This window comes from Chiloscyllium plagiosum, unplaced genomic scaffold, assembly GCF_037043375.1.
Source record: "Chiloscyllium plagiosum isolate Xiang-an unplaced genomic scaffold, Cpla_swu_hap1 HiC_scaffold_48, whole genome shotgun sequence".
Lineage (NCBI taxonomy): Eukaryota > Metazoa > Chordata > Chondrichthyes > Orectolobiformes > Hemiscylliidae > Chiloscyllium > Chiloscyllium plagiosum.
In genome coordinates, this window is record NW_028270186.1 from 47,006,246 (window position 1) to 47,032,177 (window position 25,932).

General features: G+C 46.9%; 1 protein-coding gene across 1 annotated transcript in view; it reads right to left on the reverse strand.

Moving 5' to 3' along the window:
* The window catches only part of LOC148135905 (uncharacterized), a 523,182-nt gene that overhangs the window by 437,725 nt on the left and 59,525 nt on the right, over positions 1-25,932 (reverse strand). The window lies entirely within an intron of this gene.

A 25,932-nucleotide genomic window follows, 5' to 3' on the forward strand; every position in this document is an offset into this window, starting at 1 on the left:
AGATAGTGCTCCCTCAATACCTCAGAACGTGCTCCCTCAGTACCACAGAAAGTGCTTCCATAATACCTCAGAAAGTGCTCCCTCAGTACCTCAGATTGTGCTCCCTCAATACCTCAGAAAGTGCTCCCTCAGTACCTCAGAAAGTGCTTCCTCAATACCTCAGAAAGTGCTTCCTCAATACCTCAGATAGTGCTCCCTCAATACCTCAGAACGTGCTTCCTCAATATCTCAGAAAGTTCATTCTCAATACTTCAGAAAGTGCTCCCTCAGTCCCTCAGTTAGTGCTCCCTCAATACCTCAGCAAGTGCTTCCTAAATTCCTCAGATAGTGGTCCCTCAATACTTCAGAAATTGCTCCCCCAATACTTCAGAAAGTGGTCCCTCAGTACCTCAGATAGTTCTCCCTCAGTACCTCAGAAACTGCTCCCTCGGTACGTCAGATAGTGCTTCCTCAGTACCTCAAAATGTTCTCCCTCAATACCTCAGAAAGTGCTCCCTCAATACCTCAGGTAGTTCTCCCTCACTACCTCGAAAGTGCTCCCTCAATACCTTAGAGTGTGTTCCATCAGTACCTCTGAAAGTGCTCCCTCAATACCTCAGAAAGTGCTCCATCAATACCTCAGATAGTTCTCCATCAGTACCTCTGATAGTGCTTCCTCAGTTCGTCAGATAGTGCTCCCGCAATACCTCAGAAAGTGTCCCATCAGTACCTCAGAAAGTGCTACCTCAATACCTGAGAAAGTGCTCCATCAATACCTCAGAGAGTGCTCCCTCAATAACTAAGATAGTTCTCCTTCAATACCTCAGATAGTTCTCCCTCAAAACCTCTGAAAGTGCTCGCTCTATACCTCAGATTGTTCTCCCTCAATACCTCAGATAGTGCTCCTCAATACCTCAGATAGTTCTCCCTCAATACCGCAGATAGTTCTCCCTCAATACCTCAGATAGTTCTCGCTCAATGCCTCAGATAGTGCTCCCACAATACCTCAGATTGTTCTCCCTCAATACTTCAGAAAGTGCTCTCACAGTACCTCAGATAGAACTCACTCAGAACCTCAGCTAGTGCTTCCTCAGTACGTCAGAAAGTGCTCCCTCAATACCTCAGAAACTGCTCCCTCAGTACCTCAGATAGTTCTCCCTCAATACCTCAGAAAGTGCTCCATCAATACCACAGATAGTTCTCCCTCAGTACCTCAGAGAGTGCTTCCTCAATACCTCAGAAAGTGCTCCCTCAGTACCTCAGAAAGTGCTCCCTCAATACCTCAGAAAGTGCTTCCTCAATACCTCAGAAAGTGCTCCATCCGTACCTCAGAAAGTACTCCCTCAAGACCTCAGAAAGTGTGTCCTCAATACCTAAGAAAGTGCTTCCTCAGTACCTCAGAAAGTGCTTCCTCAAGACCTCAGAACATGTTCCCTCAGTACCTAAGATACTGGTCGCTCAATACTTCAAAAAGTGCTTCCTCAGTACCACAGATAGTTGTCCCTCAGTACCTCAGGTAGTTCACCGTCAGTACCTCAGTGAGTGCTTCCTCAATACCTCAGAACATGTTCCCTCAGTACCTCAGATAGTGCTCCCTCAATACCTCAGAAAGTGCACCCTCAGTACCACAGATAGTTGTCCCTCAGTACCACAGATAGTTCTCCCTCAGTACCTCAGTGAGTGCTTCCTCAATACCTCAGAACATGTTCCCTCAGTACCACAGATAGTGCTCCCTCAATACCTCAGAAATTGCTCCCTCAGTACCTCAGAAAGTGCTTCCTCAATACCTCAGAAAGTGCTCCATCAATACCACAGATAGTTGGGCCTCAGTACCTCAGGTAGTGCTCCCTCAATACCTCAGAAAGTGCTCACTCAGTACCTCAGATAGTGCTCCCTCAATACCTCAGACAGTGCTCCATCAATACCTCAGATAGTTCTCCCTCAGTACCTCAGATAATTCTCCCTCAGTACCTCAGAACTTGCTCACTCAGTTCCTCAGATAGTGCTCCCTCAGTACCTCAGAAAGTGCTTCCTCAATACCTCAGAAAGTGCTTCCTCAATACCTCAGATAGTGCTCCCTCAATACCTCAGAAAGTGCTCCATCAATACCTCAGATAGTTCTCCCTCAGTACCTCAGATAGTTCTCCCTCAGTACCTCAGAACTTGCTCCCTCAGTACCTCAGATAGTGCTCCCTCAATACCTCAGAAAGTGCTCCCACAGTACCTCAGAAAGTGCTTCCTCAATACCTCAGAAAGTGCTTCCTCAATACCTCAGAAAGTGCTCCATCAATACCTCAGAGAGTGCTCCCTCAATACCTAAGATAGTTCTCCTTCAATACCTCAGATAGTTCTCCCTCAAAACCTCTGAAAGTGCTCCCTCAATACCTCAGAAAGTGCTCCATCAATACCTCAGATAGTTCTCCCTCAGTAGCTCAGATAGTTCTCCCTCAGTACCTCAGAACTTGCTCCCTCAGTACCTCAGATAGTGCTCCCTCAATACCTCAGAAAGTGCTCCCTCAGTACCTCAGAAAGTGCTTCCTCAATACCTCAGAAAGTGCTTCCTCAGTACCTCTGATAGTGCTCCCTCAATACCTCAGAAAGTGCTCCCTCAGTACCTCAGAAAATGCTTCCTCAATACCTCAGAAAGTGCTTCCTCAATACCTCAGATAGTGCTCCCTCAATACCTCAGAAAGTGCTTCCTCAATACCTCAGAAAGTTCATTGTCAATACTTCAGAAAGTGCTCCCTCAGTCCCTCAGTTAGTGCTCCCTCAATACCTCAGAAAGTGCTTCCTAAATTCCTCAGATTGTGGTCCCTCAATACTTCAGAAAGTGCTCCCTCAATACTTCAGAAAGTGGTCCCTCAGTACCTCAGATAGTTCTCCCTCAGTACCTCAGAAACTGCTCCCTCAATACCTCAGATAGTGCTTCCTCAGTACCTCAGAAAGTGCTCCCTCAATACCTCATGTAGTTCTCCCTCAAAACCTCGAAAGTGCTCCCTCAATACCTTAGAGTGAGTTCCATCAGTACCTCAGAAAGTGCTCCATCAATACCTCAGATAGTTCTCCCTCAGTACCTCAGAAACTGCTCCCTCGGTACGTCAGATAGTGCTTCCTCAGTACCTCAAAATGTTCTCCCTCAATACCTCAGATAGTGCTTCCTCAGTACCTCAGAAAGTGCTCCCTCAATACCTCAGGTAGTTCTCCCTCACTACCTCGAAAGTGCTCCCTCAATACCTTAGAGTGTGTTCCATCAGTACCTCTGAAAGTGCTCCCTCAATACCTCAGAAAGTGCTCCATCAATACCTCAGATATTTCTCCATCAGTACCTCTGATAGTGCTTCCTCAGTTCGTCAGATAGTGCTCCCGCAATACCTCAGAAAGTGTCCCCTCAGTACCTCAGAAAGTGCTACCTCAATACCTGAGAAAGTGCTCCATCAATACCTCAGAGAGTGCTCCCTCAATACCTAAGATAGTTCTCCTTCAATACCTCAGATAGTTCTCCCTCAAAACCTCTGAAAGTGCTCGCTCTATACCTCAGATTGTTCTCCCTCAATACCTCAGATAGTGCTCCTCAATACCTCAGATAGTTCTCCCTCAATACCGCAGATAGTTCTCCCTCAATACCTCAGATAGTTCTTGCTCAATGCCTCAGATAGTGCTCCCACAATACCTCAGATTGTTCTCCCTCAATACTTCAGAAAGTGCTCTCACAGTACCTCAGATAGAACTCACTCAGAACCTCAGCTAGTGCTTCCTCAGTACGTCAGAAAGTGCTCCCTCAATACCTCAGAAACTGCTCCCTCAGTACCTCAGATAGTTCTCCCTCAATACCTCAGAAAGTGCTCCATCAATACCACAGATAGTTCTCCCTCAGTACCTCAGAGAGTGCTTCCTCAATACCTCAGAAAGTGCTCCCTCAGTACCTCAGAAAGTGCTCCCTCAATACCTCAGAAAGTGCTTCCTCAATACCTCAGAAAGTGCTCCATCCGTACCTCAGAAAGTACTCCCTCAAGACCTCAGAAAGTGTGTCCTCAATACCTAAGAAAGTGCTTCCTCAGTACCTCAGAAAGTGCTTCCTCAAGACCTCAGAACATGTTCCCTCAGTACCTAAGATACTGGTCGCTCAATACCTCAAAAAGTGCTCCCTCAGTACCACAGATAGTTGTCCCTCAGTACCTCAGGTTATTCACCCTCAGTACCTCAGTGAGTGCTTCCTCAATACCTCAGAACATGTTCCCTCAGTACCTCAGATAGTGCTCCCTCAATACCTCAGAAAGTGCACCCTCAGTACCACAGATAGTTGTCCCTCAGTACCTCAGATAGTTCTCCCTCAGTACCTCAGTGAGTGCTTCCTCAATACCTCAGAACATGTTCCCTCAGTACCTCAGATAGTGCTCCCTCAATACCTCAGAAATTGCTCCCTCAGTACCTCAGAAAGTGCTTCCTCAATACCTCAGAAAGTGCTCCATCAATACCACAGATAGTTGGGCCTCAGTACCTCAGATAGTGCTCCCTCAATACCTCAGAAAGTGCTCACTCAGTACCTCAGATAGTGCTCCCTCAATACCTCAGAAAGTGCTCCATCAATACCTCAGATAGTTCTCCCTCAGTACCTCAGATAATTCTCCCTCAGTACCTCAGAACTTGCTCACTCAGTTCCTCAGATAGTGCTCCCTCAGTACCTCAGAAAGTGCTTCCTCAATACCTCAGAAAGTGCTTCCTCAATACCTCAGATAGTGCTCCCTCAATACCTCAGAAAGTGCTCCATCAATACCTCAGATAGTTCTCCCTCAGTACCTCAGATAGTTCTCCCTCAGTACCTCAGAACTTGCTCCCTCAGTACCTCAGATAGTGCTCCCTCAATACCTCAGAAAGTGCTCCCACAGTACCTCAGAAAGTGCTTCCTCAATACCTCAGAAAGTGCTTCCTCAATACCTCAGAAAGTGCTCCATCAATACCTCAGAGAGTGCTCCCTCAATACCTAAGATAGTTCTCCTTCAATACCTCAGATAGGTCTCCCTCAAAACCTCTGAAAGTGCTCCCTCAATACCTCAGAAAGTGCTCCATCAATACCTCAGATAGTTCTCCCTCAGTAGCTCAGATAGTTCTCCCTCAGTACCTCAGAACTTGCTCCCTCAGTACCTCAGATAGTGCTCCCTCAATACCTCAGAAAGTGCTCCCTCAGTACCTCAGAAAGTGCTTCCTCAATACCTCAGAAAGTGCTTCCTCAGTACCTCTGATAGTGCTCCCTCAATACCTCAGAAAGTGCTCCCTCAGTACCTCAGAAAATGCTTCCTCAATACCTCAGAAAGTGCTTCCTCAATACCTCAGATAGTGCTCCCTCAATACCTCAGAAAGTGCTTCCTCAATACCTCAGAAAGTTCATTGTCAATACTTCAGAAAGTGATCCCTCAGTCCCTCAGTTAGTGCTCCCTCAATACCTCAGAAAGTGCTTCCTAAATTCCTCAGATTGTGGTCCCTCAATACTTCAGAAAGTGCTCCCTCAATACTTCAGATAGTGGTCCCTCCGTACCTCAGATAGTTCTCCCTCAGTACCTCAGAAAGTGCTCCCTCAATACCTCAGATAGTGCTTCCTCAGTACCTCAGAAAGTGCTCCCTCAATACCTCATGTAGTTCTCCCTCAATACCTCGAAAGTGCTCCCTCAATACCTTAGAGTGAGTTCCATCAGTACCTCAGAAAGTGCTCCATCAATACCTCAGATAGTTCACCATTAGTACCTCTGATAGTGCTTCCTCAGTACGTCAGATAGTGCTTCCTCAACACCTCAGAAAGTGCTTCCTCAGTACCTCAGAAAGTGCTCCCTCAATACCTCATGTAGTTCTCCCTCAATACCTCGAAAGTGCTCCCTCAATACCTTAGAGTGAGTTCCATCAGTACCTCAGAAAGTGCTCCCTCAATACCTCAGAAAGTGCTCCATCAATACCTCAGATAGTTCTCCCTCAGTACCTCTGATAGTGCTTCCTCAGTACGTCAGATAGTGCTCCCGCAATACCTCAGAAAGTGTCCCCTCAGTACCTCAGAAAGTGCTACCTCAATACCTGAAAAAGTGCTCCATCAATACCTCAGAGAGTGCTCCCTCAATACCTAAGATAGTTCTCCTTCAATACCTCAGACTGTTCTCCCTCAAAACCTCTGAAAGTGCTCGTTCTATACCTCAGATTGTTCTCCCTCAATACCTCAGATAGTGCTCCTCAATACCTCAGAAAATTCTCCCTCAATACCTCAGATAGTTCTCCCTCAATACCTCAGATAGTTCTCCCTCAATACCTCTGAAATTGCACCCTCAATACCTCAGATAGTTCTCCCTCAATGCCTCAGATAGTGCTCCCACAATACCTCAGATTGTTCTCCCTCAATACTTCAGAAAGTGCTCCCACAGTACCTCAGATAGAACTCACTCAGAACCTCCGCTAGTGCTTCCTCAGTACGTCAGAAAGTGCTCCCTCAATACCTCAGAAACTGCTCCCTCAGTACCTCAGATAGTTCCCACTCAGTACCTCACATAGTTCTCACACAGTACCTCAGATAGTGCTCCCTAAATACCTCAGAAAGTGCCCCCTCAGTACCTCAGATATTGCTGCCTCAATGCCTCAGATCGTGCTCCCTTAATACCTCAGAAAATGCTCCCTCAGTACGTCAGATAGTTCTCCCTCAATACCTCAGATAGTTCTCCATCAGTACCTCTGATAGTGCTTCCTCAGTACGTCAGATAGTGCTCCCGCAATACCTCAGAAAGTGTCCCCTCAGTACCTCAGAAAGTGCTACCTCAATACCTCAGAAATTGCTCCATCAATACCTCAGAGAGTGCTCCCTCAATACCTAAGATAGTTCTTCTTAAATACCTCAGATAGTTTTTCCCTCAAAACCTCTGAAAGTGCTCGCTCTATACCTCAGATTGTTCTCCCTCAATACCTCAGATAGTGCTCCTCAATACCTCAGATATTTCTCCCTCAATATCTCAGATAGTTCCCCCTCAATACCTCAGATAGTTCTCCCTCAATACCTCTGAAATTGCTCCCTCAATACCTCAGATAGTTCTCCCTCAATGCCTCAGATAGTGCTCCCACAATACCTCAGATTGTTCTCCCTCAATACTTCAGAAAATGCTCCCACAGTACCTCAGATAGAACTCACTCAGAACCTCATCTAGTGCTTCCTCAGTACGTCAGAAAGTGCTCCCTCAATACCTCAGAAACTGCTCCCTCAGTACCTCAGATAGTTCCCCCTCAGTACCTCAGATAGTTCTCACACGGTACCTCAGAAAGTGCTCCCTAAATACCTCAGAACGTGCCCCCTCAGCACCTCAGATATTGCTGCCTCAATGCCTCAGATCGTGCTCCCTTAATACCTCAGAAAATGCTCCCTCAGTACCTCAGATAGTGCTCCCTCAATACCTCAGAAAGTGCTCCCTCAGTACCTCAGAAAGTGCTTCCTCAATACCTCAGAAAGTGCTCCATCAATACCACAGATAGTTCTCCCTCAGTACCTCAGAGAATGCTTCCTCAATACCTCAGAAAGTGCTCCCTCAGTACCTCAGAAAGTGCTCCCTCAATACCTCAGAAAGTGCTTCCTCAATACCTCAGAAAGTGCTCCCTCCGTACCTCAGAAAGTACTCCCTCAATACCTCAGAAGGTGCGTCCGCAATACCTAAGAAAGTGTTTCCTCAATACCTCAGAAAGTGCTTCCTCAATACCTCAGAAAGTGCTCCCTCAGTACCTCAGATAGTGCTCCCTCTATACCTCAGAAAGTGCTCCCTCAATATTTCAGAAAGTGCTTCCTCAATACATCAGATAGTTATCCCTCAATACCTCAGAAAGTTCTCCATCAATTCCTCAGATAGTTCCCCCGCAGTACCTCAGATAGTGCTCCCTCAATACCTCAGAACTTGCTCCCTCAGTACCTCAGATAGTTCTCCCTCAGTACCTCAGAAAGTGCTTCCTCAATACCTCAGAAAGTGCTCCCTCAATACTTCAGAAAGTGGTCCTTCAGTACCTCAGATGTTTCTCCCTCAGTACCTCAGATAGTACTCGCTCAGAACCTCAGATAGTGCTTCCTCAGTACGTCAGAAAGTGCTCCCTGAATATTTCAGAAACTGCTCCCTCAGTACCTCAGTTGTTCTCCCTCAGTACCTCAGATAGTTCTCACACAGTACCTCAGAACCTGCTTCCTCACTACCTCAGATAGTGCTCCCTCAATACCTCAGAAAGTGCTCCCTCAGTACCTCAGAAAGTGCTTCCTCAATACCTCAGAAAGTGCTTCCTCAATTCCTCAGATAGTGCTCCCTCAATACCTCAGAAAGTGCTCCATCAATACCTCAGATAGTTCTCCCTCAGTACCTCAGATAGTTCTCCCTCAGTACTTCAGAACTTGCTCCCTCAGTACTTCAGATAGTGCTCGCTCAATACCTCAGAAAGTGCTCCCTCAGTACCTCAGAAAGTGCTTCCTCAATACCTCAGAAAGTGCTTCCTCAATACCTCAGAAAGTGCTCCATCAATACCTCAGAGAGTGCTCCCTCAATACCTAAGATAGTTCTCCTTCAATACCTCAGATAGTTCTCCCTCAAAACCTCTGAAAGTGCTCCCTCAATACCTCAGAAAGTGCTCCATCAATACCACAGATAGTTCTCCGTCAGTACCTCAGATAGTTCTCCCTCAGTACCTCAGAACTTGCTCCCTCAGTACCTCAGATAGTGCTCCCTCAATACGTCAGAAAGTGCTCCCTCAGTACCTCAGAAAGTGCTTCCTAAATACCTCAGAAAGTGCTCCCTCAGTACCTCAGATAGTGCTCCCTCAATACCTCAGAAAGTGCTCCATCAGTACCTCAGAAAGTGCTTCCTCAATACCTCAGAAAGTGCTTCCTCAATACCTCAGATAGTGCTCCCTCAGTACCTCAGAAAGTGCTTCCTCAATACCTCAGAAAGTGCATTCTCAATTCTTCAGAAAGTGCTCCCTCAGTCCCTCAGTTAGTGCTCCCTCAATACCTCAGAAAGTCCTTCCTAAATTCCTCAGATAGTGGTCCCTCAATACTTCAGAAAGTGCTCCCTCAATACTTCAGAAAGTGGTCCCTCAGTACCTCAGATAGTTCTCCCTCAGTACCTCTGAAAGTGCTCCCTCAGTACGTCAGATAGTGCTTCCTCAGTACCTCAAAAGGTTCTCCCTCAATACCTCAGATATTGCTTCCTCAGTACCTCAGAAAGTGCTGCCTCAATACCTCAGGTAGTTCTCCCTCAATATATCGAAAGTGCTCCTTCAATACCTTAGAGTGTGTTCCATCTGTACCTCAGAAAGTGCTCCCTCAATACCTCAGAAAGTGCTCCATCAATACCTCAGATAGTTCTCCATCAGTACCTCTGATAGTGCTTCCTCAGTACGTCAGATAGTGCTCCCGCAATACCTCAGAAAGTGTCCCCTCAGTACCTCAGAAAGTGCTACCTCAATACCTGAGAAAGTGCTCCATCAATACCTCAGAGAGTGCTCCCTCAATACCTAAGATAGTTCTCCTTCAATACCTCAGATAGTTCTCCCTCAAAACCTCTGAACGTGCTCGCTCTATACCTCAGATTGTTCTCCCTCAATACCTCAGATAGTGCTCCTCAATACCTCAGATAGTTCTCCCTCAATACCTCAGATAGTGCTCCCTCAATTCCTCAGATAGTTCTCCCTCAATACCTCTGAAATTGCTCCCTCAATACCTCAGATAGTTTTCCGTCAATGCGTCAGATAGTGCTCCCACCATACCTCAGATTGTTCTCCCTCAATACTTCAGAAAGTGCTCCCACAGTACCTCAGGTAGAACTCACTCAGAACCTCGAGGAGAAAATGAGGTCTGCAGACGCTGGAGATCAAAGCTGAAACTTTATTGCTGGAACAGCACAGCAGGTCAGGCAGCATCTAGGGAACAGAAGATTCGACGTTTCGGGCACATGCCCTTCTTCAGGAATGAGCAGAGAGTGTTCAGCAGGAGAAGATAAAAGGTAGGGAGGAGGGACTTGGAGGAGGGGCGTTGGAAATGTGATAGGTGGAAAGAGGTCAAGGTGAAGGTGATAGGTCGGAGTAGGGTGGAGGCGGAGCGGTCAAGAAGAAGACTGCAGGTCAGGAAGGCGGTGCCGGGCTGGAGGGATTCGGCTGAGACAAGGTGGGGGGAGGGGGGATGAAGAAACTGGTGAAGTCCAAGTTCATCCCCTGTGGTTGGAGGGTTCCCAGTCGGAAGATAAGACGCTCCTCCTCCGACCGTCGCGTTGTTGTGGTTTGGCGGTGGATGAGTCCAATGAAATGCATTTCAACTCCCCCTCCCACTCCACCGAGGATATGCAGGTCATTGGACTCATCCACCGCCAAACCACAACAACGCGACGGTCGGAGGAGGAGCGTCTTATCTTCCGACTGGGAACCCTCCAACCACAGGGGATGAACTTGGACTTCACCAGTTTCTTCATCCCCCCTCCCCCCACCTTGTCTCAGCCGAATCCCTCCAGCCCGGCACCACCTTCCTGACCTGCAGTCTTCTTCTTGACCTCTCCACCTCCACCCTACTCCGACCTATCACCTTCACCTTGACCTCTTTCCACCTATCACATTTCCAACGCCCCTCCTCCAAGTCCCTCCTCCCTACCTTTTATCTTCTCCTGCTGAACACTCTCCGCTCATTCCTGAAGAAGGGCATGTGCCCGAAACATCGAATCTTCTGTTCCCTAGATGCTGCCTGACCTGCTGTGCTGTTCCAGCAATAAAGTTTGACTCAGAACCTCAGCTAGTGCTTCCTCAGTACGTCAGAAAGTGCTCCCTCAATACCTCAGAAACTGCTCCCTCAGTACCTCAGATAGATCCCCCTCAGTACCTCAGATAGTTGTCACACGGTACCTCAGAAAGTGCTCCCTAAATACCTCAGAAAGTGCCCCCTCAGGACCTCAGATATTGCTGCCTCAATGCCACAGATCGTGCTCCCTTAATACCTCAGAAAATGCTCCCTCAATACCTCAGATAGTTCTCCCTCAATGCCTCAGATAGTGCTCCCACAATACCTCAGATTGTTCTCCCTCAATACCTCAGAAACTGCTCCCTCAGTACCTCAGATAGTTCCCCCTCAGTACCTCAGATAGTTCTCACACGGTACCTCAGAAAGTGCTCCCTAAATACCTCAGAAAGTGCCCCCTCAGTACCTCAGATATTGCTGCCTCAATGCCTCAGATCGTGCTCGCTTAATACCTCAGAAAATGCTCCCTCAGTACCTCAGATAGTGCTCCCTCAATACCTCAGAAAGTGCTCCCTCAGTACCTCAGAAGGTGCTTCCTCAATACCTCAGAAAGTGCTCCATCAATACCACAGATAGTTCTCCCTCAGTACCTCAGAGAGTGTTTCCTCAATACCTCAGAAAGTGCTCCCTCAGTACCTCAGAAAGTGCTCCCTCAATACCTCAGAAAGTGCTTCCTCAATACCTCAGAAAGTGCTCCCTCCGTACCTCAGAAAGTACTCCCTCAATACCTCAGAAAGTGCGTCCTCAATACCTAAGAAAGTGTTTCCTCAATACCTCAGAAAGTGCTTCCTCAATACCTCAGAAAGTGCTCCCTCAGTACCTCAGATAGTGCTCCCTCTATACCTCAAAAAGTGCTCCCTCAATATTTCAGAAAGTGCTTCCTCAATACATCAGATAGTTATCCCTCAATAACTCAGAACGTTCTCCATCAATTCCTCAGATAGTTCTCCCTCAGTACCTCAGATAGTGCTCCCTCAATACCTCAGAACTTGCTCCCTCAGTACCTCAGATAGTTCTCCCTCAGTACCTCAGAAAGTGCTTCCTCAATAGCTCAGAAAGTGCTCCCTCAATACTTCAGAAAGTGGTCCTTCAGTACCTCAGATGTTTCTCCCTCAGTACCTCAGATAGTACTCGCTCAGAACCTCAGATAGTGCTTCCTCAGTACGTCAGAAAGTGCTCTCTGAATACCTCAGAAACTGCTCCCTCAGTACCTCAGTTGTTCTCCCTCAGTACCTCAGATAGTTCTCACACAGTACCTCAGAACTTGCTCCCTCAGTATCTCAGATAGTGCTCCCTCAATACCTCAGAAAGTGCTCCCTCAGTACCTCAGAAAGTGCTTCCTCAATACCTCAGAAAGTGCTTCCTCAATACCTCAGATAGTGCTCCCTCAATACCTCAGAAAGTGCTCCCTCAATACCTAAGATAGTTCTCCTTCAATACCTCAGATAGTTCTCCCTCAAAACCTCTGAAAGTGCTCCCTCAATACCTCAGAAAGTGCTCCATCAATACCTCAGATAGTTCTCCCTCAGTACCTCAGATAGTTCTCCCTCAGTACCTCAGAACTTGCTCCCTCAGTACTTCAGATAGTGCTCCCTCAATACCTCAGAAAGTGCTCCCTCAGTACCTCAGAAACTGCTTCCTGAATACCTCAGAAAGTGCTCCCTCAGTACCTCAGATAGTGCTCCCTCAATACGTCAGAAAGTGCTCCCTCAGTACCTCAGAAAGTGCTTCCTCAATACCTCAGAAAGTGCTTCCTCAGTACCACAGTAAGTGCTTCCTCAATACCTCAGAAAGTGCATTCTCAATTCTTCAGAAAGTGCTCCCTCAGTCCCTCAGTTAGTGCTCCCTCAATACCTCAGAAAGTCCTTCCTAAATTCCTCAGATAGTGGTCCCTCAATACTTCAGAACGTGCTCCCTCAATACTTCAGAAAGTGGTCCCTCAGTACCTCAGATAGTTCTCTCTCAGTACCTCTGAAAGTGCTCCCTCAGTACGTCATATAGTGCTTCCTCAGTACCTCAAAAGGTTCTCCCTCAATACCTCAGATAGTGCTTCCTCAGTACCTCAGAAAGTGCACCCTCAATACCTCAGGTAGTTCTCCCTCAATATATCGAAAGTGCTCCCTCAATACCTTAGAGTGTGTTCCATCAGTACCTCAGAAAGTGCTCCCTCAATACCTCAGAAAGTGCTCCATCAATACCTCAGATAGTTCTCCATCAGTACCTCTGATAGTGCTTCCTCAGTACGTCAGATGGTGCTCCCGCAATACCTCAGAAAGTGTCCCCTCAGTACCTCAGAAAGTGCTACCTCAATACCTGAGAAAGTGCTCCATCAATACCTCAGAGAGTGCTCCCTCAATTCCTAAGATAGTTCTCATTCAATACCTCAGATAGTTCTCCCTCAAAACCTCTGAAAGTGCTCGCTCTATACCTCAGATTGTTCTCCCTCAATACCTCAGATAGTGCTCCTCAATACCTCAGATAGTTCTCCCTCAATACCTCAGATAGTTCTCCCTCAATACCTCTGAAATTGCTCCCACAATACCTCAGATAGTTCTCCCTCAATACTTCAGAAAGTGCTCCCACAGTACCTCAGATAGAACTCACTCAGAACCTCAGCTAGTGCTTCCTCAGTACGTCAGAAAGTGCTCCCTCAATACCTCAGAAACTGCTCCCTCAGTACCTCAGATAGTTCCCCCTCAGTACCTCACATAGTTCTCACAAGGTACCTCAGAAAGTGCTCCGTAAATACCTCAGAAAGTGCCCCCTCAGGACCTCAGATATTGCTGCCTCAATGCCTCATATCGTGCTCCCTTAATACCTCAGAAAATGCTCCCTCAGTACCTCAGATATTTCTCCCTCAATACCTCAGATAGTTCTCCCTCAGTACCTCAGAGACTGCTTCCTCAACACCTCAGAACTTGTTCCCTCAGTACCTCAGAGAGTGCTCCCTCAATACCTCAGAAGGTGCTCCCTCAGTACCTCTGAAAGTGCTTCCTCAATACCTCAGAAAGTGCTCCATCAATACCACAGATAGTTCTCCCTCAGTACCTCAGAAAGTGCTCCCTCAATACCTCAGAAAGTACTTCCTCAATACCTCAGAAAGTGCTCCCTCCGTACATCAGAAAGTACTCCCTCAATACCTCAGAAAGTGCGTCCTCAATACCTAAGAAAGTGTTTCCTCAATACCTCAGAAAGTGCTTCCACAATACCTCAGAAAGTGCTCCCTCTGTACCTCAGATAGTGCTCCCTCTATACCTCAGAAAGTGCTCCCTCAATACTTCAGAAAGTGCTTCCTCAATACCTCAGATAGTTATCCCTCAATACCTCAGATAGTGCTCCTCAATACCTCAGATAGTTCTCCCTCAGTACCTCAGATAGTGCTCCCTCAATACCTCAGAACTTGCTCCCTCAGTACCTCAGATAGTTCTCCCTCAGTACCTCAGAAAGTGCTTCCTCAATACCTCAGAAAGTGCTCACTCAATACTTCAGAAAGTGGTCCTTCAGTACCTCAGATGTTTCTCCCTCAGTACCTCAGATAGTACTCGCTCAGAACCTCAGATAGTGCTTCCTCAGTACGTCAGAAAGTGCTCCCTTAATATCTCAGAAACTGATCCCTCAGTACCTCAGTTGTTCTCGCTCAGTACCTCAGATAGTTCTCACACAGTACCTCAGAAAGTGCTCCCTCAGTACCTCAGATATTGCTCCCTCAATGCATCAGATAGTGCTCCCTTAATACCTCAGAACGTGCTCCCTCAGTACCTCAGATAGTTCTCCCTCAGTACCTCAGAGTGTGCTTCCTCAATACCTCAGAACTTGTTCCCTCAGTACCTCAGATAGTGCTCCCTCAATACCTCAGATAGTGCTCCCTCAGTACCTCAGAAAGTGCTTCCTCAATACCTCAGAAAGTGCTCCATCAATACCACAGATAGTTCTCCCTCAGTACCTCAGAGAGTGCTCCCTCAATACCTCAGAATGTTCTCGCTCAATACCTCAGAAAGTGCTCCCTTAATACCTCAGAAAGTGCTTCCTCAATACCTCAGATAGTGCTCCCTCAATACCTCAGAAAGTGCTCCATCAATACCTCAGATAGTTAGCCCTCAGTACCTCAGATAGTGCTCCCTCAATACCTCAGAACTTGCACCCTCAGTACCTCAGATAGTACTCCCTCAGTACCTCAGAAAGTGCTCCCTCAATACTTCTGAAAGTGTCCCCTCTGTACCTCGGAAAGTGCTACCTCAGAAAGTGCTCCATCAATACCTCAGAGTGCTCCCTCAATACCTAAGATAGTTCTCCTTCAATACCTCAGATAGTTCTCCCTCAAAACCTATGAAATTGCTCGCTCAATACCTCAGATAGATCTCCCTCAATAACTCAGATAGTGCTCCTCAATACTTCACATAGTTCTCCCTCAATACCTCTGAAAGTGCTCCCTCAATATCTCAGATAGTTTTCCAAAAAATGCCTCAGATAGTGCTCCCACAATACCTCAGATAGTTCTCCCTCAATACCTCAGATAGTGCTCCCGCAGTACCTCAGAAAGTGCTCCCTCAATTCCTCAGAAAGTGCTCCCTCAGTACCTCAGATAGTACTCACTCAGAACCTCATCTAGTGCTTCCTCAGTACGTCAGAACGTGCTCACACAATACCTCAGAAACTGCTCCCTCAGTACCTCAGATAGTTCTCCCTCAGTACCTCAGATAGTTCTCACTCAGTACCTCAGAAAGTGCTCCCTCAGTACCTCAGATATTGCTCCCTCAATGCCTCAGTTAGTGCACCCTTAATACCTCAGAAAGTGCTCCCTCAGTACCTCAAAAATTTCTCCCTCAGTACCTCAGATTGTTCTCCCTCAATACCTCAGAAAGAGACCCCACAATACCTCAGAATGTGCTCCCTGAATACCTCAGAAAGTGCTCCATCAATACCACAGATAGTTCTTCCTCGGTACCTCAGAGAGTGCTTCCTCAATAGCTCAGAAAGTGCGCCCTCAGTTCCTCAGAAAGTGCTCCCTCAATACCTCAGAAAGTGCTTCCTCAATACCTCAGAAAGTGGTCCCTCAGTACCTCAGAAAGTGCTCCCTCAATACCTCAGAAAGTGCTTCCTCAATACCTCAGAAAGTGCTCCACCAATACCTCAGAAATTTCTTCCTCAGTACCTCAGATAGTTATCCCTCAATTCCTCTGAAAGTGCTCCCTCAGTACCTCAGATAGGTCTCCCTCAATGCCTCAGATAGTGCTCCCACAATACCTCAGAAAGTGCTCCCTCAATACCTCAGATAGTTCTCCCTCAATACCTCTGAAAGTGCTCCCTCAATACCTCAGATAGTTCTCCCTCAATGCCTCAGATAGTGCTCCCACAATACCGCAAATAGTTCTCCCTCAATACCTCAAATAGTTCTCCCTCAGTACCTCAGAAAGTGCTTCCTCAATACCTCAGAGAGTGCTCCCTCAATGCCTCAGTAAGTGCTTCCTCTGTACCTCAGAAAGTGCTCCCTCAGTACCTCAGATAGTGCTACATCAATACCTCAGAAAGTGCTCCATCAGCACCTCTGATAGTGCTTCATCAGTACGTCAGATAGTGCTCCCTCAATACCTCAGAAAGTGTCCCCTCAGTACCTCAGAATGTGCTAACTCAATACCTCAGAAAGTGCTCCATCAATACCTCAGAGAATGCTCCCTCAATACCTCTGAAAGTGCTCGTTCAATACCTCAGGTAGTGCTCCTCAATACCTCAGATAGTTCTCTCTCAATACCTCAGATAGTGCTCCCTCAATACCTCAGATAGTTCTCCCTCAATACCTCTGAAATTGCACCCTCAATACCTCAGATAGTTCTCCCTCAATGCCTCAGATAGTGCTCCCTCAATACCTCAGATAGTTCTCCCTCAATACCTCTGAAATTGCTCCCTCAATACCTCAGATAGTTCTCCCTCAATGCCTCAGATAGTGCTCCCTCAATACCTCAGATAGTTCTCCCTCAATACCTCTGAAATTGCTCCCTCAATACCTCAGATAGTTCTCCCTCAATACCTCAGATAGTGCTCCCTCAATACCTCAGATAGTTCTCCCTCAATACCTCAGAAATTGCTCCCTCAATACCTCAGGTAGTTCTCCCTCAATGCCTCAGATAGTGCTCCCACAATACCTCAGATATTTCTCCCCCAATACTTCAGAAAGTGCTCCCTCAGTACCTCAGATAGTACTCACTCAGAACCTCAGCTAGTGCTTCCTCAGTACGTCAGAAAGTGTTCCCTCAATACCTCAGAAAGTGCTCCCTCAGTACCTCAGATAGTTCTCCCTCAGTACCTCAGATAGTTCTCACTCAGTACCTCAGAAAGTGCTCCCTAAATACCTCAGAAAGTGCCCCCTCAGTACCGCCGATATTGCTCCCTCAATGCCTCAGATCGTGCTCCCTTAATACCTCAGAAAGTGCTCTCTCAGTACCTCAGATATTTCTCCCTCAGTACCTCAGAGAGTTCTCCCTCAGTACCTCAGAAAGTGCTTCCTCAACACCTCAGAACTTGTTCCCTCAGTACCTCAGATAGTGCTCCCTCAATACCTCAGAAAGTGATCCCTCACTACCTCAGAAGGTTTTTCTCAATACCTCAGAAAGTGCTCCATCAGTACCTCAGAAAGTGCTCCCTCAATACCTCAGAAAGTGATTCCTCAATACCTCAGAAAGTGCTCCCTCAGTACCTCAGATAGTGCTCCCTCTATACCTCAGAAAGTGCTCCCTCAGTACCTCAGAAAGTGCTCCCTCAATACCTCAGAAAGTGCGTCCTCAATACCTTAGAAGGTTCTTCCTCGATAACTCAGAAAGTGCTTCCTCAATACCTCAGAAAGTGCTCCCTCAGTACCTCAGATAGTGCTCCCTCGATACCTCAGAAAGTGCTCCCTCAATTCCTCAGAAAGTGCTTTCTCAATACCTCAGATAGTAATCCCTCAATACCTCAGAAAGTGCTCCATCAATACCTCAGATAGTTCTCCCTCAATGCCTCAGATAGTGCTCCCTCAATACCTCAGATAGTTCTCCCTCAATACCTCTGAAATTGCTTTCTCAATACCTCAGATAGTGCTCCCACAGTACCTCAGATAGTGCTTCCTCAGTACGTCAGATAGTGCTCCCTCAATACTTCAGATAGTTCTCCCTCAATACCTCTGAAATTGCTTTCTCAATACCTCAGATAGTGCTCCCACAGTACCTCAGAAAGTGCTCCCTCAGTACCTCAGATAGTGCTCCCTCAATACCTCAGAAAGTGCTCACTCAGTACCTCAGATAGTTCTCCCTCAGTTCCTCAGATAGTCCTTCCTCAGTACCTCAAATAGTGCTCCCTCTGTACCTCAGAAAGTGCTCCCTCAGTACCTCAGGTTGTTCTCCCTCAGTACCTCAGATAGTGCTCCCTCAATACCTCAGAAAAGTGCTCACTCAGTACCTCAGATAGTTCTCCCTCAGTTTCTCAGATCGTGCCTCCTCAATTCCTCAGAAAGTGCTACCTCAATACCTCCGAAAGTGCTCCATCAATACCTCAGATAGTGCTCTATCAATACCTCAGATAGTGCTCCCTCAATATCTCAGAAAGTGCTCCCTCAATACCTCCGAAAGTGCTCCATCAATACCTCAGATAGTGCTCTATCAATACCTCAGATAGTGCTCCCTCAATACCCCTGAAAGTGCTCCCTAAATACCCCAGATAGTTCTCCCTGAATAACTCAGAGAGTGCTCCCTCAATACCTCTGAAATTGCTCCCTCAATACCTCCGATATTTCTCCCTCAATGATTCAGATAGTGCTCCCTCAATACCTCAGATAGTGCAACCTCAATACCTCTGAAAGTGCTTCCTCAATACTTCAGATAGTTCTTCCTCAATACCTCAGAAAGTGCTTCCTCAATATCTCAGATAGTGCTCCCTCAATACCTAAAAAGTGCTTCCTTAATACCTCAGAAAGTGCTTCCTCAATACCTCAGATAGTGCTCCCTCAATACCTAAGAAAGTGCTTCCTCAATACCTCAGAAAGTGCTTTCTCAATACCACAGAAAGTGCTCCCTCAGTACCTCACAAAGTGCTCCCTCAATACCTCAGAAAGTGCTCCCTCAATACCTCAGAAAGTGCTTCCTCAATTCCTCAGATAGTGGTCCCTCAATACCTCCGAAAGTTCTCCCTCAATACCTCAGAAAGTGCTCCAACAATACCTCAGACAGTTCAACCATCAGTACCTCAGATAGGGCTTCCTCAATACCTCAGAAAGTGCTCCATAAATACCTCAGATAGTTCTCCATCAGTGCCTCTGATAGTGCTTCCTCAGTACGTCAGATAGTGCTCCCTCAATACCTCAGCAAGTGTCCCCTCAGTACCTCAGAAAGTGCTCCATCAATACCTCAGAGAGTGGTCCCTCAATTCCTACGATAGTTCTCCTTCAAGACCTCAGATAGTTCACCCTCAAAACCTCTGAAAGTGCTCGCTCAATACCTCAGATAGTTCTCCCTCAATACCTCAGATAGTGCTCTTCAATCCCTCAGATAGATCTCCCTCAGTACCTCAGATAGAGCTCCCTCAATACCTCAGATAGTTCACCCTCAATACCTCTGAGAGTGCACCCTCAATTTCTCAGATAGCTCTACCTCAATGCTTCAGATAGTTCTCCCTCAATACCTTAGATAGTGCTCCCGCAGTACCTCAGAAAGTGCTCCCTCAATCCCTCAGAAAGTGCTCCCTCAGTACCTCAGATGGTACTCACTCAGAACCTCAGCTAGTGCTTCCTCAGTACGTCAGAAAGTGCTCCCTCAACACCTCAGAAACTGCTCCCTCAGTACCTCAGATAGTTCTCCCTCAGTACCTCAGATAGTTCTCACTCAGTACCTCAGAAAGTTCTCCCTATATACCTCAGAAAGTGCTCCCTCAGTACCTCAGATATTGCCCCCTCAATGCCTCAGATAGTGCTCCCTTAATACCTCAGAACGTGCTCCCTCAGTACCTCAGATAGTTCTCCGTCAGTACCTCAGGTAGTTCTCCCTCAATACCTCAGAAAGTGCTTCCTCAATACCTCAGAATGTGCTCCCTCAGTTCCTCAGAAAGAGCTCCCTCAATATCTCAGATAGCTCTACCTCAATACCAGAGAAAGTGGTCCCTCAGTACCTCAGAAAGTGCTCCCTCAATACCTCAGAACGTGCTTCCTCAATACCTCAGAAAGTGCTCGTTCAATACCTCTGAAACTGCTCCCTCAGTACTTCAGATAGTTCTCCCTCAGTACCTCAGATAGTTCTCACTCAGTACCTCAGAAAGTGCTCCCTGAATACCTCAGAAAGTGCTCCCTCAGTACCTCAGATATTGCTCCCTCAATACCTCAGAAAGTGCTTCCTCAATACATCAGAAATTGCTCCCTCAGTATCTCAGATAGTGCTCCCTCAATACTTCAGAAAGTGCTCCCTCAGTACCTCAGAAAGTGCTTCCTTAATACCTCAGAAAGTGCTTCCTCAATACCTCAGATAGTGCTCCCTCAATACTTCAGAAAGTGCTCCCTCAGTACCTCAGAAAGTGCTTCCTTAATACCTCAGAAAGTGCTTCCTCAATACCTCAGATAGTGCTCCCTCAATACCTAAGAAAGTGCTCCCTCAGTACCTCACAAAGTGCTCCCTCAATACCTCAGAAAGTGCTCCCTCAATACCTCAGAAAGTGCTTCCTCAATTCCTCAGATAGTGGTCCCTCAATACCTCCGAAAGTTCTCCCTCAATACCTCAGAAAGTGCTCCAACAATACCTCAGACAGTTCAACCATCAGTACCTCAGATAGGGCTTCCTCAATACCTCAGAAAGTGCTCCATAAATACCTCAGATAGTTCTCCATCAGTGCCTCTGATAGTGCTTCCTCAGTACGTCAGATAGTGCTCCCTCAATACCTCAGCAAGTGTCCCCTCAGTACCTCAGAAAGTGCTCCATCAATACCTCAGAGAGTGGTCCCTCAATTCCTACGATAGTTCTCCTTCAAGACCTCAGATAGTTCACCCTCAAAACCTCTGAAAGTGCTCGCTCAATACCTCAGATAGTTCTCCCTCAATACCTCAGATAGTGCTCTTCAATCCCTCAGATAGTTCTCCCTCAGTACCTCAGATAGAGCTCCCTCAATACCTCAGATAGTTCACCCTCAATACCTCTGAGAGTGCTCCCTCAATATCTCAGATAGCTCTACCTCAATGCTTCAGATAGTGCTCCCACAATACCTCAGATAGTGCTCCTGCAGTACCTCAGAAAGTGCTCCCTCAATCCCTCAGAAAGTGCTCCCTCAGTACCTCAGATGGTACTCACTCAGAACCTCAGCTAGTGCTTCCTCAGTACGTCAGAAAGTGCTCCCTCAACACCTCAGAAACTGCTCCCTCAGTACCTCAGATAGTTCTCCCTCAGTACCTCAGATAGTTCTCACTCAGTACCTCAGAAAGTTCTCCCTAAATACCTCAGAAAGTGCTCCCTCAGTACCTCAGATATTGCCCCCTCAATGCCTCAGATAGTGCTCCCTTAATACCTCAGAACGTGCTCCCTCAGTACCTCAGATAGTTCTCCGTCAGTACCTCAGGTAGTTCTCCCTCAGTACCTCGGAAAGTGCTTCCTCAATACCTCAGAATGTGCTCCCTCAGTTCCTCAGAAAGAGCTCCCTCAATACCTCAGAAAGTGCTTCCTCAATACCAGAGAAAGTGGTCCCTCAGTACCTCAGAAAGTGCTCCCTCAATACCTCAGAAAGTGCTTCCTCAATACCTCAGAAAGTACTCGTTCAATACCTCTGAAACTGCTCCCTCAGTACCTCAGATATTGCTCCCTCAATACCTCAGAAAGTGCTTCCTCAATACATCAGAAATTGCTCCCTCAGTATCTCAGATAGTGCTCCCTCAATACTTCAGAAATTGCTCCCTCAGTATCTCAGATATTGCTTCCTCAATACCTCAGCAAGTGTCCCCTCAGTACCTCAGAAAGTGTTCCATCAATACCTCAGAGAGTGCTCCCTCAATTCCTAAGATAGTTCTCCTTCAATACCTCAGATAGTTCACCCTCAAAATCTCTGAAAGTGCTCGCTCAATACCTCAGATAGTTCTCCCTCAATACCTCAGATAGTGCTCCTCAATACCTCAGATAGTTCTCCCTCAGTACGTCAGAAAGTGCTCCCTCTATACCTCTGAAACTGCTCCCTCATTACCCCAGATAGTTCTCCCTCAGTACCTCAGATAGTTCTCACTCAGTACCTCAGAAAGTGCTCCCTAAATACCTCTGAAAGTGCTCCTTCAGTACCTCAGGGAAAGCTCCCTCAATGCCTCAGACAGTGCTCCCATAATAACTCAGAAAGTGCTCCCTCAGTACCTCAGATAGTTCTCCCTCAGTACCTCAGATAGTTCTCGCTCAGTACCTCACAGAGTGCTTCCTCAATAACTCAGAACTTGTTCCCTCAGTACCTCAGATAGTGCTCCCTCAATACCTCAGAAAGTGCTCCCTCAGTTCCTCAGAAAGTGCTTCCTCAATACCTCAGAAAGTGCTCCATCAATACCACAGATAGTTCTCCCTCAGTACCTCAGAAAGTGCTCCATCAATACCTCAGATAGTGCTTCCTCAATACATCAGAAATTGCACCCTCAGTATCTCAGATGGTGCTCCCTCAATACCTCAGCAAGTGTCCCCTCAGTACCTCAGAAAGTGCTCCATCAATACCTCAGAGAGTGCTCCCTCAATTCCTAAGATAGTTCTCCTTCAATACCTCAGATAGTTCACCCTCAAAACCTCTGAAATTTGCTCGCTCAATACCTCAGATAGTTCTCCCTCAATACCTCAGATAGTGCTCCTCAATACCACAGATAGTTCTCCCTCAGTACCTCAGATAGAGCTCCCTCAATAGCTCAGATAGTTCTCCCTCAATACCTCTGAGAATGCTCCCTCAATATCTCAGATAGCTCTCCCTCAATGCCTCAGATAGTGCTCCCACAATACCTCAGATAGTGCTCCCGCAGTCCCTCAGAAAGTGATCCCTCGATCCCTCAGAAAGTGCTCCCTCAGTACCTCAGATAGTACTCACTCAGAACCTCAGCTAGTGCTTCCTCAGTACGTCAGAAAGTGCTCCCTCAATAACTCAGAAAGTGCTCCCTCAGTACCTCAGATAGTTCTCCCTCAGTACCTCAGATAGTTCTCACTCAGTACCTCAGAAAGTGCTCCCACAATACCTCAGAACGTGCTCCCTCAGTACCTCAGATATTGCTCCCTCAATGCCTCAGATAGTGCTCCCTTAATACCTCAGAAAGTGCTCCCTCAGTACGTCAGATAGTTCTCCCTCAGTACCTCAGGTAGTTCTCCTTCAGTACCTCAGAAAGTGCTTCCTCAATACCTCAGAAAGTGCTCCCACAGTTCCTCAGAAAGTGCTCCCTCAATACGTCAGAAAGTGCTTCCTCAATACCTCAGAAAGTGCTCCCTCAGTACCTCAGAAACTGCTCCCTCAGTACCTCAGATAGTTCTCCCTCAGTACCTCAGATAGTTCTCCCTCAGTACCTCAGAAAGTGCTCCCGAAAAACCTCAGAAAGTGCTCCCTCAGTACCTCAGATATTGCTCCCTCAATATCTCAGAAAGTGCTTCCTCAATACATCAGAAATTGCTCCCTCAGTATCTCAGATAGTGCTCCCTCAATACCTCAGAAAGTGCTCCCTCAGTACCTCAGAAAGTGCTTCCTTAATACCTCAGAAAGTGCTTCCTCAATATCTCAGATAGTGCTCCCTCAATACCTAAAAAAGTGCTTCCTCAATACCTCAGAAAGTGCTTTCTCAATACCACAGAAAGTGCTCCCTCAGTACCTCAGAAAGTGCTCCCTCAATACCTCAGAAAGTGCACCCTCAATACCTCAGAAAGTGCTTCCTCAATTCCTCAGATAGTGGTCCCCCAGTACCTCAGAAAGTGCTCCCTCAATACTTCAGATAGTGCTTCCTCAGTACCTCAGATAGTGCTTCCTCAGTACCTCAGAAGGTGCTCCCTCAATACCTCAGATAGTGCTTCCTCAGTACCTCAGAAAGTGCTCCCTCAATACTTCAGGTAGGTCTCCCTCAGTACCTCGAAAGAGCCCCCTCCATACCTCAGAGAGTGTTACATCAGTACCTCAGAAAGTGCTCCCTCAATACCTCAGAAAGTGCTCCAACAATACCTCAGACAGTTCAACCATCAGTACCTCAGATAGGGCTTCCTCAATACCTCAGAAAGTGCTCCATAAATACCTCAGATAGTTCTCCATCAGTGCCTCTGATAGTGCTTCCTCAATACATCAGAAATTGCTCCCTCAGTATCTCAGATAGTGCTCCCTCAATACCTCAGCAAGTGTCCCCTCAGTACCTCAGAAAGTGCTCCATCAATACCTCAGAGAGTGGTCCCTCAATTCCTACGATAGTTCTCCTTCAAGACCTCAGATAGTTCACCCTCAAAACCTCTGAAAGTGCTCGCTCAATACCTCAGATAGTTCTCCCTCAATACCTCAGATAGTGCTCTTCAATACCTCAGATAGTTCTCCCTCAGTACCTCAGATAGAGCTCCCTCAATACCTCAGATAGTTCACCCTCAATACCTCTGAGAGTGCTCCCTCAATATCTCAGATAGCTCTACCTCAATGCTTCAGATAGTACTCCCACAATACCTCAGATAGTGCTCCTGCAGTACCTCAGAAAGTGCTCCCTCAATCCCTCAGAAAGTGCTCCCTCAGTACCTCAGATGGTACTCACTCAGAACCTCAGCTAGTGCTTCCTCAGTACGTCAGAAAGTGCTCCCTCAACACCTCAGAAACTGCTCCCTCAGTACCTCAGATAGTTCTCCCTCAGTACCTCAGATAGTTCTCACTCAGTACCTCAGAAAGTTCTCCCTAAATACCTCAGAAAGTGCTCCCTCAGTACCTCAGATATTGCCCCCTCAATGCCTCAGATAGTGCTCCCTTAATACCTCAGAACGTGCTCCCTCAGTACCTCAGATAGTTCTCCGTCAGTACCTCAGGTAGTTCTCCCTCAGTACCTCAGAAAGTGCTTCCTCAATACCTCAGAATGTGCTCCCTCAGTTCCTCAGAAAGAGCTCCCTCAATACCTCAGAAAGTGCTTCCTCAATACCAGAGAAAGTGGTCCCTCAGTACCTCAGAAAGTGCGCCCTCAATACCTCAGAAAGTGCTTCCTCAATACCTCAGAAAGTGCTCGTTCAATACCTCTGAAACTGCTCCCTCAGTACCTCAGATAGTTCTCCCTCAGTACCTCAGATAGTTCTCACTCAGTACCTCAGAAAGTGCTCCCTGAATACCTCAGAAAGTGCTCCCTCAGTACCTCAGATATTGCTCCCTCAATACCTCAGAAAGTGCTTCCTCAATACATCAGAAATTGCTCCCTCAGTATCTCAGATAGTGCTCCCTCAATACTTCAGAAAGTGCTCCCTCAGTACCTCAGAAAGTGCTTCCTTAATACCTCAGAAAGTGCTTCCTCAATACCTCAGATAGTGCTCCCTCAATACCTAAGAAAGTGCTTCCTCAATACCTCAGAAAGTGCTTTCTCAATCCAACAGAAAGTGCTCCCTCAGTACCTCAGAAAGTGCTCCCTCAATACCTCAGAAAGTGCTCCCTCAATACCTCAGAAAGTGCTTCCTCAATTCCTCAGATAGTGGTCCCTCAATACCTCCGGAAGTTCTCCCTTAATACTTCAGAAAGTGGTCCCCCAGTACCTCAGATAGTTCTCCGTCAGTACCTCAAATAGTTCTCCCTCAGTACCTCAGAAAGTGCTCCCTCAATACTTCAGATAGTGCTTCCTCAGTACCTCAGATAGTGCTTCCTCAGTACCTCAGAAGGTGCTCCCTCAATACCTCAGATAGTGCTTCCTCAGTACCTCAGAAGGTGCTCCCAAAATACCTCAGGTAGGTCTCCCTCAGTACCTCGAAAGTGCCCCCTCAATACCTCAGAGAGTGTTACATCAGTACCTCAGAAAGTGCTCCCTCAATACCTCAGAAAGTGCTCCAACAATACCTCAGATAGTTCTCCATCAGTACCTCAGATAGGGCTTCCTCAATACCTCAGAAAGTGCTCCATCAATACCTCAGATAGTTCTCCATCAGTGCCTCCGATAGTGCTTCCTCAGTACGTCAGATAGTGCTCCCTCAATACCTCAGCAAGTGTCCCCTCAGTACCTCAGAAAGTGTTCCATCAATACCTCA